This window comes from Miscanthus floridulus, chromosome 19 (genome assembly GCF_019320115.1).
Source record: "Miscanthus floridulus cultivar M001 chromosome 19, ASM1932011v1, whole genome shotgun sequence".
Lineage (NCBI taxonomy): Eukaryota > Viridiplantae > Streptophyta > Magnoliopsida > Poales > Poaceae > Miscanthus > Miscanthus floridulus.
This window is the reverse complement of record NC_089598.1, coordinates 17898175-17914436: the sequence shown is the minus strand read 5'-3', so window position 1 is coordinate 17914436 and position 16262 is coordinate 17898175. Positions and strand designations below refer to the sequence as shown.

General features: G+C 42.1%; 1 pseudogene; it reads left to right on the top strand.

The window, feature by feature from the left end:
* The first annotated feature begins 3632 nt into the window (after positions 1–3632).
* LOC136525650 (callose synthase 5-like) overlaps positions 3633–16262 on the top strand; it is a 20597-nt pseudogene continuing 7967 nt past the window's right edge.

The following is a 16262-nucleotide window of genomic DNA, read 5'->3' as shown; positions in this document are numbered from 1 at the left end:
AGGCAAAACCTTTTATCTGAATTAACAATTAGATTTGGGCGCTATACCTCTGCCCATAAGTATACACACCAAGATATGCGTGAACTGCAGGTGAAGAAGTAGCCAGTCGCAGCAGTACAGCACGCACCTGAGCTGAGCTAGCTCAGCTGCTGACCTATGGGGGTCCCATCAGATGACGGTGTCGTCCTTGCGACGACCAGTGCCGCCGTGTTCGTGCTGCTTCTTTGCGGCTTCGGCACGCCGACGGCAATGGCTGCCGGAGGAGGGGCGCAGCAGCAGCAGTACTACGGCGGCGCCAGGTACAAGGACCCGAGCAGGGCCGGCTCTATAGATTTTATGGCCCTTGGGCAATACGAGGAAAGCAAGGGCCCTTTAGGCTAATTTTTTCCCCACTTTTATGATCATGAGAAGTCGTACACTAGTATTAGTATGAGGTAGATAGCGGCACGTATATATAGTTCATAAAACACGATGTTTTTACAATAGAAGAAACTAAAAGAAAAATAAAATGGCTATTATGATTACCTCAAATAAGTAAATAATTCTTCAAGGCTTGTTGGAAAAAATATCTTCTGACATTTCTGGATGCAAAATCATTGAGAGCAATGTTGAGATCAATGTTATCCAAGACATCCTTCTCAGTATAGCACATAGCGCTTAGATCTAAAATTACGAAAGAAAGTAAATACCAGGATAGAATTTTAGAGAAACATCACTAACATGGTTACAGGTATAAAAGTAGATGAGAAATTCGAGAAAGATAGATCAAAAATTCAAAATTCAGATCATGGTCAAACGTAGAAGTAGTGAGGTGTTACCTGTATGCGGCAATTCGGGGAGAGTGTCGACAAGTCGCCGCGCCGCTCTCTGCAAGGAGCCACCGCATGGGCTTGTAGGTCTGGGCCTTTCTGCTGCTGAACAAAGTATATATAATATAATATACATATATAACATATACTCATATACATATACATGAAATTTTTTGGGCCCCGATGGCTTGGGCCCTTGGCCGTCGCTCCGGCCGCCTAGGCTCGGAGCCGGGCCTGGACCCGAGGCAGCCGCTGAACCGTCGGATCGATGACCTGCTGGGGCGCATGACGCTCGCGGAGAAGATCGGGCAGATGTCGCAGATCGAGCACGAGAACGCCACCGCCGATGTCGTCCGTGGCTACTTCGTAGGTACGCACGTCACGTCGGTCCGCATGGCGGCCGGCGTGGTTGAACCTAGCGCATCAGTGTCGATCGTGCCGTACTGAGTTGTGGTTCTTGCAGGTTCTTAGCGAGCTTATTGTGTTGTCCAGTGGGCTTGGTGGACCAAACGATGTTAGGCCACGAGGAACTTGCAGCTGAACCGCGTTGTCCACGAACGTTAATTTTGCGGGGCGGGTTGGTGGGCAACGTTAAAAACCCGCCCCGCCTGCATCCTGATTTGTAACAAACACTTCCGAATCCGATTGAATTTTCTAGAATATTTCAATGTCATTGCTCTGAATAAAGAAACTACCAGTGTCAAGTGAGACTAAATCATCACAAGTATTCCCTAGCCTCCAAAATTGCCTTCAAGGCTTTGAGCCTGCTTTAATATGTCAAGTGCCAAAAGAAATTCAGAGAACATAAATCCTCATGCTTAGATACGACCAGTTTGAAAAAAATAACAAAAGGATGACTTAACTTCATTTGTCTACCTTGCCGTAGTTATAACCATGTTTTATTAAAAATTACAATCAAATGACAGTTTGCCCCTCCAATCGGCAGTCCTTGTATTGCACTATGCAGTATGCCAACACTACATACTGATGAGTCAAATCATGGTCTTTAATCCTCGTGATTGATGAGCACATATATAACTTAAGCTTGATTATGAATTGGTTCAGTTCAAAACCTAAGCATTTTACTGCTACCGTCGACACTACTGGACCTGCGCTGGCAGTCTGCCACTGCATGCTTGGCATACCGGGAAGGAGAAGCTGTAGTCGGCCGCTGGTCACCTGTTATAGCATGACTGCGTGGTATGGTTATTTGGCATAAAAAAGGTCGATACAAACCCTGATGAAGGATACGGTGGGTGGAACACTCTTTGCTATAGTGACACCACGATGAAGGACGCCACATAGAGACAGGCAACGAGTGGACGTTCACGTTCCTGCTGAGCTCCAATGTGTTAGATAGATCGTGAAGCTATCAGAAAATTTGGAAATATTTGGGTAATGAACAGTTGCGCTATACAACGTCGGGTTGGTTTATTCTCTTTTACTGATGAACTTACGGACAGGAAGAATTGCATTTAAAAAAACTAAAATAATGTTGTGCACTAACCATAACAAAGTTTTTTTAGAAACAAGAGCTTTATATTACTTCCGTTCTTAGCATGAGACTAAGTCATGTTGAATATATTGAAGTAAAAAGCTAAGGATATTATTCATTCACATACATTCAGAATTTGAAACCAAAGAATAGTTGGCTATATAATGCATAGTGTGTTTGCTTCCCTCCTTACATAAGCAAAATCAAAATGTGTACATCTCCGACAAAAGCTCTTGAATTTGATCTAGACCCAGAAGAATAGCACACATATTGTTAGATTTCGGATGATGCACTGCACTGCACAGTAGATTTCAGATGGTTTCGGATGGTTATGGATGATTCAATAGTATTCTGTGAGAGAAGAACAAGCTGAAACAAGCCAGCAGTAGACCAGCCGAACACCCCCTATAGCTCTAAAATTCCATAGAGAGACTAATTCTTAACAATCCGTCTCAACAATAACCTTTGTCAGTTCTAAATTCTTTATTAGTAGTGCTGCATCATGACGGGTATGTAACACCCTAAAAATTGCTCTTTTTTGAAATAGGGTTAAAAAGATTTAATTTGGTATTTTTGTGCTCATAAAAACATAGGAAATAAAAATTTTCATTAAATTAAAATTTATCATAAGGCTTAGCAACATTTTTGCGCATACATGCTGGTGCATTGGAATTATTGGAATGTTTGACTCTGTATAAAATTCAAATTTTCAAAAGGATTTAAATTTGAATTGAATTTGGATTTGAAAATTTGCTTTGGAAATTTAGAAAAGAAAAAAAAGAATTTTTTTCCTTCCCTTTTCCTCTCTTTTGGCCCAGCTCCCTTCCCCGCGCGGCCCAGCAAGTAAGCCGGCCCAGCAGCAGGCCGTGTTGCCCGCGTCGCTCCTCTCTATCCCTTGCTTTGTCTCTCTGCCGACCGGTCCCGCGCGTCTCGTCACCGAAGGTGGGCCCGCTTTGTTAGCCGTCTTCTACCTTACTTTCGTTCCCGAGCCGGACTCCGCCGCCACCGAGAGTCCGTAGCTGCCCCGTCCTCGCCGATTTGCCTGCGCTCCAAGCCGCTCCGTCCCTATAAAATTTGAGCGTCGTGCCACGTCACCCCCATCCAGCCCTATCGCGAGCCTCCGCCTCCACCCGAGCTCGCCGCGCCGCCGAATCCCTAAAGCCGCTGCCGCCCGCCGAGCCCCACGCCCTCTCCGTTCGATTCCCCGTCTTCAAAAAGCCCTTGGTGAGTTCTCCGTTCCGCCCTCTTTCCCCCGGTGCTTTTATTTCGAACAACTGTGGCCCATAGGCCGTTTTCTGTGCTCGTCGGTGAGTTGCTCGCCATCGACAATGGTCGCCGCCGCCGGCGCTACTGTTCTGGCCGGTGGGAAACACCCCAAGAGTCAGGTGCCGCCCGATCTTGATCCAACGGCCGGTATCACGCAGTACCCCTTCGGCCGGCAGAATTTCAAAAGAAACCCTAAAGTTTTCTAAGTTCAAACCCGCGGTCCAAAGCGTATTCCCCATAATACGTTTTCTGTTTTTGAAAACGTAGTTTCTTCGGTTAGATCTAAAATACGCTTTCATCTATTTACAGTTTTGCCACCAATCTTGTTTTAGTTATAAAATCTTTGTTTTAACTCCGATTTGATCCGTTCAAGTTGCGTTAGATTCATAATTGCGTACTCTACATGTTCATACTACTGTTAAATATATTTTCAACTTTTGAAATTCGAGGTTAGATTTAATCTATTATTTTATTAAAGGAAATCTTTTTAATTCATAACGTTTTCGTTATAGTTCTGATTAGAGTGTTTTTCGCGTCTGTGTGTTCGTAGTAACGTGTAGAACATCTTTAAAACTTTTTTACCTGCTGTTTATTATGTTTGGTGTACTATTCTAATTTAGTCCTATTGTTTGCTTCGTGTATGATTGTATGGATGCTTGTGTGGTGTTCTATGATTGTGTCGAGTCGGTGAGCTTTGCGTTGGTGATATAAAAGAAGTTGGTGATGCAGAAGAAGTCATTTGGAGGTTATAATTTAATAGAAGAAGGATCTGAGTTTAAGGCAAGTATAATATAGGATCTTTCTTGTTGTCTTATTCACCTTTAATCATTTAATTTATGCTGCATGTGTCTACCTTGACTACCACTAAAGATTTTCTAATACTTTGTTATCTTGTACCTTGATTTCTACGGGTTATTACATTGGGTAGTATGATGCTAGTGCTCAACTGAAACCATGATCTTGTAACTTGACTGATGGTATATGCAATAAACACTAAAAGATGCTTTTTAGCAACATGAAACAAGGAGGGTAGAGCATTGGGCTATTTTTATGGTGCTCTAGATTCTTCTCCCTAAGAACTTATCTGTAAGCGAATATCCGGGACTTACAGTACAACTGTGAGGGCTACATGGCTCTGGCTTTAGCTCAGTATGAGAACTTTTTCTAGCATGTTAGATGTTACCTTTATAGCGTAAGAATGACTTACCGAATTGGGTATAGTGCGGCCTCTGTCCCCTTGTGTATAGGCTGCGCGTCATTGTGCTATCGAGAAAGGGGGCTCTACATCTGTTTGCCGAGTGAATCTAACGGCCCTAACTTGTTAGACGAACCTTTGAAAGGCCTCATAGTGAACTCTGCCGACCTTCCTTGGTAGTGGGTCAAGAGGTTGGCCGTCTCGGCGAAAGGGTAAATCACGACTCACAATGAAAGTGTACAACCTCTGTAGAGTGTAAAACTGGTATATCAGCCGTGCTCACGGTCACGAGCGGCCTTGGACCCTTACGAAATAGATGATGAACACTGATGATACTGATGATAAAGATGCTCATTAATGGTTAATTGTTTATGCTATTCATTATTCATGTTTACCTGATCATATGTTTATATGGGTTTGTGAATAAACTTGTTGCCACCCAATTGCTAAAAGATGACTCATTAAAAGTTAATCGCAGTTAAACCAGTGTCAGTCTTTTAAGCCTCATGAACCCCATGTTATATTTCTTGAGTACGACATGTACTTACGCTTACTTTATTTTTCAATTATTTGGATAAAAATTCCGGATGGGTACCAAATGGCTAGAGTTTGGAGGAATTAGATTCGTGATCAACCAGTCAGTCGTTCCTTTGGAATTGAAGTCTTCACCCAAAGATCGGAGTTGTCTTTTCCGCTATTTGTTGTCGAATATTATATCCTTTATACTAAGTACGGTATATATTGAGCATTGTTTTTGATATTACCCTTATTTATAGCTATAGGTGAGATTTGACTTTCTGGGCTCACATATGGTGTGTATTTTTGTTCTAAAAACCGGATGTTAAAGGTATAAGCTTCAGCGATACGAGGCATTAGATATCAAATCATGCCATTTACATTCATTTGCTACGAACCGACCTTGTGCATTACGACGTAAGACCACTCCCATTTGGAGGAGGACATCGGTGAGCTCTCTTCACTTGATTCTTCAGATCGGTATATGACAAGGAGCTATAATGGATAAGATCAGTTGCCATTCCCCATGCCCACTCGTGTGATTGAGTTACAGAAATTGTTCTTTTCCCCATGTTTTCATCTTTTTTTTCTGTCCATAATGCCCATGCCACATAAGATAGTATTACATTTATCCTGTAAACAATGTACTGTCAAGAAGGTCATGGCTCTAGGTAGTTGGGTGCAGCAGTGGTAATTTAATGTCATACATAGTTTTGAAAGAACTTCATAAAACACTATCCAAAGTGTATTGAGTTAAAGCATGGTAAGTTGTATCCTCTTCAACTGCACAATCTAGACAAAAAAATTGGACATCTATATGTTTTTTGGCCAATTTTGCATGACTAGGAACAAAATTATTGATAACAAACCACCAAAAAACTTTAGATCATTGGGGGTGTATTTTAAATCACCAAAGAACTTACGAACTGGATTGTTTTCATTAACTAAACTGCAGGCAGTGTTATTTTTAAAATGGTCAGCCATTCTTGAGCTAGAAATAAATAATCACTAGGTTGAACTTACAATATACATACCATTATTTTCTACACACCAGACCCAGGTAATTTCCACAAGTCTTTCAATGTGCCTACCAAGAATCTCAATGGTCGATGAGATCTCGAACAGGAACGCGACCCTAGCTCTGACATGATAAAAAGGTCAAGATGCGAAGATTTTGGAGTTTACTAGACTGTAGTTGTGCTCTTTTTCCCCCTTATACGAGTTAGATAACATCTCAATACGAGAGTGTACTTAAGATATACTTGAGATCGCCATACATATGTTGCACTAGCCTAAATACATTGTATTTAAGTTTGCAGGTTTTAGTATCTTATTATTGGTACCATATATTTTTTAGATTGTGAGTTAGGATCATAAATCATATGGAAACATATTATTAATATCAAGCATGATTTCATGAATGTTGGAGAGCATAGTGATACATGTTGCAGTTTAATGTTACATTTTTTAGAGACATCGTCTTAGCTTTATAGCGCCAGCTATGCAAAATTATTAATTGTGATCTTCACTGTACAATCTTGATAATAAGGTGGTGCTAGGCACCTTTTCCTTCAACAATGTCACTATATGTATTTGTTAGCCTTTTATTTTTAATGATACTACTATGCTCATTTAGGCATGCCATAAAAACCATTTGTATTAGGAGAATGGATTAGCAGCACAAAGGTTAAGATCGAACACAAACTAAGTTCTACAAGAGAGCAATCAGGAAAAAAAAACTTAAGAAATGGTAAATGTGAAGCCAGCTAAGTAAATGTGGTAGAAAACTTTGAACTTTTTTTGTCTGCAAAACCATGCCTGTCACAAGCATCAGTTCCAAAGGTGCTTATCTGGAGGCACTTTATAATACATTAATTTACATGTTCCCTGGTAGCTAAATACTGGCAACATACTAAGCCAAATATACGTGTTCCTTTGTAGGAGATAAAATTCCCTAGAAGCCTTCTTTTGGCACTTTGCCACTCTGTGTCTCTTGTGTTCTGGCAGGCTGGGGGGCCTGTCATGTGTGCCCCTTTGTCACTCCTGTAATTCACTCTTTTTTGCTTTCTTCTTAATTGAAAGGCAGAGCTCCTGTCATTGCGTTAAAAAACAAGCCTCCAGTCATATAACCAGTTGGACTGAATTATTTTCACTCTTACTAATGATTCCAGAATCAATACCAGAATATGAGCTTTACATTACTCTATGTAATTAGGCATGTGTGAGCCACTGAGCCAAGGTTACAAATCCTATACTAAGAATATTGAATCCAACATTTGCTGATTTGCATATGGATGCACATATTCATATTTCATTATTCAGGAACTAACTATTCCAAAATGAACCAGGGAGAAGGACAGACAAGCACCACCATAGATGTATAATATAAAGGAATGATTCTAGTTATTAAGCTTTAGCTGTTTTTAAATACGTAACCTAAATAATACTGAAGGCATATGTGTTTGGCTTCTTCAACTGCATGGCTGTTTGTGCACTTATGTCTTTGAACTCCACGTTCAGTTGCTGATCCTCTTTTGGAATGTTTGTGTCAAAAACATCAACAGGATTATTGGTATTGTAATCAAAGAAATAGAAGTTAATATTGGAAAGAATATGTGGGGATATGGCCCCCGGTATCCACAAGACAAGACATGGGCCGCACCCTCAGAGGTGGCCTAGCCCACAAGATCCAAGGCGTGCACGGCACTGGTCGACGTGCACCGCAAGATATTGTATAGTACCAAATATGATACTTTTCTTGTAACCCTACCCCTCCAGAGTATATAAGGAGAGGTAGGGGTCCCCTAGTCGACAGCTACTACAGATCAATACAATACACCAAAGACACAGAACGTAGGGTATTAAGCCGATCAGACGGCCCGAACCTGTCTAAATCGTTGTCTCTGCGCCTTGTGTCACCATCCGGTTCCTGATCACGCGCACCTCCACCGATCAATCTACCTTCGTGGGATACCCCTCGGAGGACTGCCGAGCATCTTTTGTCGACAGTTGACGCGCCAGGTAGGGGTTGTGCGTGCTGATACATGGCGAACCAGATGGGATCTCAAGACTTACGTCCTGGCGAGATTAACTTTCATCTTGCCTGCGACGTCTACACGGAGATTTGCTGCCGAACTCAAGTCGTCGTGCGAAGACCAACAGCCCAGATCGAAAACTCACCGTCTGTCGGATGCTCGCCGTCAAACGCCGACCAGATAACGCCATACGCCGCCGACCAGACATTCTGTCTAAAGCTAAGTCATGCTTTAATATTTTCTAAATATTCTCCAATCTTCGTATATCGCCATAATGTTTCTCCGAGCTGTTTTCTCTCCAAACGATTTTCTGAACCCCCGAACAGTCACGTTGACGCTCGGATGTCCCTAGAGACGGCCCTGTCTCTGGCTCCTCCCTACACGTGCATGAGCGTCTGGCCTCTGCGTTATGGGTGGTCAGCAGCGTCTCCTTGGCGACGCTTTGTTCTTCCTACACGCACACGGGCTCCGTGCTCCACGTTATGGTTAACAGGCTAGCTAGGGCTGGAGACTCAGCTACACACTAACTGGTTGGGCGGTTTATATTAAATATAAATACGTCTTCACACCAATTGATCGCCAAGCTGCATACGCTGTTTCATCACCATTGCTGGTTTTTCTCCAGAGTTCATATATTTTTACATTATGTACTACTCGTTCTACATATTTGTATTGCAGGATCATCGTCCAGGTGATCGGGCCACCTGGTGCTCGGACTTCTCCACCGATCAACTGGTCGGACCGCTAGGTTCATGGACTTCGTCGCCGACCAGTTGATCGGACTGTTCGCCGGTCGTTTCTACTCAATGCTCACTTCGCCGTCGACCAGTTGACCGGACTGTTCGTCGCTCGTGCTTCATCATCAGCTACGCCGGGGGCTCCTCGGTGCTCAGACATTGCCAGCTACGCTGGGGACTCCTCGGCGCTCGGATTCTTCGTGCTCGAGGACTAAGTGGGCACACTTCACCTTGCGGATATCGCTAGCTATGCCGGGGGCTCCTCGGTGCTCGGACGTCGCCAGCTACGTCGGAGACTCCTTCGCTGCTCGGACGTCGCCAGCTACACCGGGGACTCCTCGGTGCTCAGACATCGCCAGCTACGCCGGGGACTCCTCGGTGCTCGAACATCACCAGCTACGCCGAGGACTCCTCGGTGCTCGGACATCACCAGCTACGCCGGAACTCCTCAGTGCTCGGACATCGCCAGCTATGTCGGAACTCCTCGGTGCTCAGACATCGCCAGCTACGCCGGGGACTCCTCGGTGCTCGGAGACATCGCCAGCTACGTGGGAACTCCTCGGTGCACGGACATCGTCAGCTACGTTGGGGACTCTTCGGTGCTCGGACATCGCCAGCTACGCCGAAGACTCCTTGGTGCTCGGACATCGCCAGCTACGCCGGGGACTCCTCGGTGCTCGGACATCGCCGGCTGCGTCGAGGACTCCTCGGTGCTCGGACCTCTCCAGCTACGCCGGGGACTCCTCGGTACTCGGACCTCACCAGCTACGCCGGGGACTCCTTCGCTGCTCGGACGTCGCCAGCTATGCCGGGGGCTCCTTGGTGCTCGGACATCTCCAGCTACGCCAGGGACTCCTCGGTGCTCGGACATCGCCAGCTACGCCGGGGACTCCCTTGATGGTCGGATCTTACTACGTCTCATCGGTGTGCTATCAAGCTGCTCCATGCTGTTCGGATCAGGGTGCTGATCTTGGACAGCACGTCTGGGGTCTTGATACGCGCATGTCAGACGACGTCGATAAGCTTTCAAACTTCTTTTTCTTTGACCCTGCTACAAGATTCATTCTTTATCTTCCAGCAGGTTCGGGGACTAAGTGGGCACACTTTACCTTGCGGTGAATGTGCGTTTTTCAATTCAGGGCTCCTTCTGTGGACTGGTTGCCTGCTCGGCCGGTCTTCTGCCTTTCTTCTACTTTCTGACCCTGGCACCACGTGACTACGTCACCTACTATCAGGTTCGGGGACTAGCTGTGGGGATATGGCCCCCGGTATCCACAAGACAAGACATGGGCCGCACCCTCAGAGGTGGCCTAGCCCACAAGATCAAGGCGTGCACAGCACTGGTCGACGTGCACCGCAAGATATTGTATAGTACCAAATATGATACTTTCCTTGTAACCCTATCCCTCCAGAGTATATAAGGAGAGGCAGGGGTCCCCTAGTTGACAGCTACTACAGATCAATACAATACACAAAAGACACATGACGTAGAATATCACGTCGATCAGACGGCCCGAACCTGTCTAAATCGCTGTCTCTGCGCTTTGTGTCAATATCCGGTTTCTGACCACGCGCACCTCCACCGATCAATCTACCTTCGTGGGATACCCCTCGGAGGACTGCCGAGCATCTTTTGTCGACAGAATACGTTCCTTGCCAACTTTAGAATGAGCGCACTCCCAGTTCTTTGCAAGAAATTTGTAGAGCTTGTATCTACCTTGGTAATGCAATTTTACTACTTTACTCAATGTTCTCCTATTTGGCAATTTCAATGTTTCAACTTTTTAAGACAGACGATCAATTCATGTATTGATTGTGATGCTAACATTACACGGTCACCTGCAGAAAGAAAGAGATGCCTCAAAGTTTGATAATGTGGTGTTGTTGCTTCAAGACATGTTAGAAGTGATACCAAGAGATATGATGGTTAATGAGATTAGGTTCTTTGTTGAGCTCCTGATAATTATATACACATCTTAATGTGAATTGGCAACTAATTATTGTTACCTTTTATCATTTTCAGAGAGCTGGCTGAGTTTGGTTATGGTAACAAGGATTCAGTTCCAAGAAGACAGCTTTTTGCTGGTTCTGGTACAAAGCCTACAATTGTTTTCCCTCCTCCGGTTTCAGCACAGTGGGAAGAACAGGTTATATAAGCAAATTGTTGATTGCCTTTATTACCAAGCGTGCATCTTAGAGTATAGTCTTGTATAACAGTGTTCACAAACTCCAATTGTCTACAGATTAAGCGACTGTACCTTCTTTTGACTGTGAAAGAATCTGCAATGGACGTCCCAACAAATTTAGAAGCTCGTCGAAGAATAACATTTTTCACTAATTCACTATTCATGGACATGCCACGTGCACCTAGAGTATGCAAAATGCTCTCATTCAGGTTATTCTCATATAGCAACTTGTTCACAATATTGCAAAATTGCTGTAGGGTCTAATGGTAGCGCAGTATCATAATTCTTCTGTTTCTCTTGACTCGCTGCAAGAAGACCCTGTTCAAGAATTTCATAAAAAAAATGAGAGAACTAAAACTTATTATGCATTTAAACTATTTTGATTTAATTAATGAGGACAATGGCATTAAACTAGCTGGTATTCTATCCCTGTAACCTTGATATTTTTCCTGTCTTTCAAATATTTTGATTGAATCCTAGTCTGTTCCCACCTCTGCTTAGTATTCCCTAAAATGAAAAACTGAAAATTATGATGATCTGTTGTTCATAAGTTTACATGAATACTTTCGGAATGAACTTGAATCTCAAACTGTACGTGTGCCCTCAAATAAAGAGAAAAAAAAACTTCATTTGGACTATGCACAAGTTACTGTGGATATTGGATTTGAGCAAAAGTTTTTGTGAAACAAACCAGACAGTTGCCACTGTACAAACTACAAAGTTATCAATTATTTCATCATAAATCCTCTGGTGATGTCATAATGGCGCTGGTTTGCTTGTGAAACATTCTTAAAGTCCTGTGAGTTTTACATCTGTTGCCAATTTTGCTCTGGCTTGATTCAGACAGTCCTGATTTCAGACCTGAATCCCTGATGGCTGAGTTGTGATGTTTACTAGAACAGAAGTTACTCTTCTGTGTTTTTTTAGAAGTTACTCCCTCCATACTAAAAAATGAAGTCGTTTTGGATAGCGACACAGTCTCCAAAGCATAACTTTGACTACTTATTTTTATAAAGATATTTATCAAAAAGTGATATATGTAAATTTTTGTGAAAGTATTTTTCAAGACAAATCTATACATATGGTTTTTACATTTTCAAACTCGACAACTTAAAAGTTATTCAGATTTATATTCCCAATGTTTGACCCAAGCCTTGTCCAAAATGACTTCATTTTTTAGTATGGAGGGAGTACTTCATATGTGTTGCTTAAACCAATGGCTGGAATGTGGCTATTGTTGATTCATTTCAAGTAGAACAGAATACGTCCAGAAAAGGGTCAAGCCAAATAGCCAATGTGGGAAATATAAATACCATCACCAAACCCTGATCCCATTTTTATTCTTGTGTTGACCAAAGTGTACGCTTTTCTGTTTGAAGAAACACAAATGTTTTTTTCCTTGAACAACACAGAAGAAACACAAATGGTTTTTTCAGATGCGATCTAGTACATAAAAAAACTTTTTTCAGATGCGATCTAGTACATAAAAAAAACTTTTTCTGATTTTCTCTAGCAACCATGTTGTACATGTGGCATTTAAACGTATTATAACCAGAAAAAGTATAAATTCACCATGACAACATCTCTTATCCCTGTTAGGTTTAAGTGTACTCTGTAATAAGAATTTCAGTGCAAAAGATTGAACTCTACATAATTCTATGTCACTCTATGCACCTGGCAGTGTTATGACTCCTTACTATAGTGAGGAAACTGTATATTCGAAAAGTGATCTTGATCTGGAGAATGAAGATGGTGTATCAATTATATTCTACCTACAAAAAATCTATCCAGGTTCCATTTCTCTTTGGTTTCCCTTCAGTCTTAATGCTTCAATTATTTATTACTATGTCACCAATTTCTCCCCTTTTTTATCCTGATTCCTGATGTAGATGAATGGAACAATTTCATGGAAAGAATTAATTGCAAAAGAGAAAGTGAAGTATGGGGAAACGAGGAAAATGTCCTACAACTTCGTCATTGGGCTTCTGTTAGAGGGCAGGCACTCTGTAGAACAGGTAATTTGATCATCATCTGCCTTATCTTATCTAATAAGGATGACTTGGCTAACTACCAGATATATGTTTTTCTTTTAATATGCGAGTAGTTAGAGGCATGATGTACTATAGGAGGGCTTTGAGCTTCAAGCGTTCCTTGACATGGCTTCTGAATCTGGTAAGCTTGTTCAAATTCCAGGTGGTGCATTTTTTAAGTGCCTTAAAAAATGCTACTGATCTGTGCTCTTTATTTCTTGCAGAGATATTGGAAGGGTATAAAGCAGTTGCAGATCCAGCAGAAGAGGAGAAGAAAAGCCAAAGATCTTTGTCCTCTCAACTCGAGGCTGTAGCAGACATGAAATTTACATATGTTGCTACTTGCCAGATATATGGAAATCAGAAACAATCTGGTGATCGACGTGCAACAGATATCTTGAACTTGATGGTGAAGTAAGCCGTTTCTTCTGAGAAAGAAATAAGAATTAGATCATTTTGCCAATCACTAGATATGATATATCCAAGATGTTTTTTCCAATTTAAGGAGACTACTTCAGTTGTTTTTTTATTTCAGTAGTTAACACTGAATTATAGTGAAGTCTCCCAAAAAAAAACTAATCGATTTGAGGTAATTTCAATTTGAAACTACAGTTACCCTGGTCTGCGTGTGGCATACATTGATGAAGTAGAAGAGAGAGAAGGTGACAAGGTGCAGAAGGTCTTTTATTCAGTTCTAGTAAAAGCTCTCGACAATCATGATCAGGTGAGCTTAACCATGAGTACGAGTCCTTTTCCACCATTCCAAACCTATGGTGTCAACTTCAATAATGCTTACACTTTGTATCTGTGAAGGAAATATACCGTATAAAACTGCCAGGACCAGCAAAATTAGGTGAAGGCAAACCAGAAAATCAAAATCATGCAATCATTTTTACACGGGGTGAAGCACTCCAAACTATCGATATGAATCAGGTGAATTGAGTGGCTATGGTACAAGTCATGATATATGTTGCAATATGTGTTGTATTTATGAATTATCTTCAGGACAACTATTTGGAGGAGGCTTTGAAAATGCGAAATTTGCTGGAAGAGTTTAATGAAAACCATGGTGTCCGTCAATCCACGATTCTTGGAGTGCGTGAGCATATATTTACTGGAAGGTAGGTTAAACTTTGTGGTTATCATTGTGTTTTCTTCATCATAATTTCCACATCAGCAACTAATTTTTGATAACTGTGGGTTGTAGTGTCTCGTCACTTGCATGGTTTATGAGCAACCAGGAAACCAGCTTTGTGACAATAGGACAGAGGGTCCTCGCTAATCCATTGAAGTAAGTATGAATCATTTTTCTTATGTCATATTGGAATGAAACAATATCAATTATTATCATGATGTAACACCAAGTGTCTTATATGTTGCAATACGATATTGGATCTGCTGAGCATCTATGGCAACTATTCCTAAGGAAAATATTACGAGATGATCATTTAAGGATATTCTTTCTGCACTTGAAAGCACACATGAACATGTCTCAGATTACAAGTAAATAAAAAATAGATCAGTTGCTTGAAAATTTTTCTGCATGAAGCTTTTAAAGTTTAAGCATGGTGACAGGATAAACTGTTGGGCTACTTTCTGAGAAGACACAAGGCGTCACACTTTGTAGTCTAAATACTCTGTACCTGACGTACTTCATTATCTGTGCAGGGTACGTTTTCACTATGGACATCCTGATGTGTTCGATAGGATTTTTCACATTACAAGAGGAGGCATCAGCAAGGCTTCCTGTGGTATAAATTTAAGTGAAGACATTTTTGCTAGTATGTGACTTAATGAAACATGCGCTTAGGCACATTCTCAACAAAAGTTTTTCTTCATGTATTTCTGTTTGTTACCCATCTCTGCTCTTGAATGCATGGAGTTGAATATTATTTTCAGGTTTCAACTCGACTCTAAGAAGAGGAAATGTCACCCATCATGAGTACATCCAAGTGGGAAAAGGGCGTGATGTAGGTCTCAATCAAATTTCTCTCTTTGAGGCCAAAGTGGCTTGCGGAAATGGGGAGCAGGTACTCAGCAGAGATATCTACAGGCTTGGTCATCGATTTGACTTCTTCCCGATGCTTTCGTGCTATTTTACAACTGTTGGGTTTTATATTAGCTCAATGGTAATGTATATATGGCACCTGCTTGCATTACAGTATTTGTTAGCAACAGCTCTCCTCCATCACATGTTTTCTCATGTTCTTGTCTTAATTTTGTGTAGATGGTTGTGATAATAGTTTATGTTTTCTTGTACGGAAGACTGTACTTAGCATTAAGTGGACTGGAGTTTGCAATTATGAAACAAGCACGGATGAGAGGGAACCGTGCACTTCAAGCCGCTATGGGATCTCAGTCTATTGTGCAGCTAGGTCTTTTGATGGCATTGCCAATGTTTATGGAGATTGGGCTAGAAAGAGGTTTCAGAAGTGCCCTAGGGGATCTCATAATCATGCAACTTCAGCTTTGTTCAGTGTTCTTCACTTTCTCCCTTAGTCCCTTGGGACCAAGTCACATTATTTTGGCCACACAATTCTCCATGGCGGTGCAAAATATAGGGCAACCGGCAGAGGCTTTGTTGTTCGCCATGTAAGGTTTGCTGAGAATTACAGAATGTACTCCAGAAGCCATTTTGTGAAAGGACTTGAGCTGATGTTACTGCTAGTAGTCTATCAGTTGTATGGTGATGTTGCTACAGATTCGACTGCCTATATACTTCTGACATCATCAATGTGGTTCTTGGTCATAACTTGGCTATTCGCTCCATTCCTCTTCAATCCATCAGGATTTGAGTGACAGAAAATAGTAGATGACTGGGATGACTGGAACAAATGGATTAGCAGTCGAGGTGGCATTGGGGTTCCTGCTAACAAGGCTTGGGAATCCTGGTGGGAAGAGGAGCAGGAACATTTACAGTCCACAGGTCTACTGGGCCGTTTCTGGGAAATCATACTATCTCTCAGATTTTTCATATTCCGATATGGTATCAT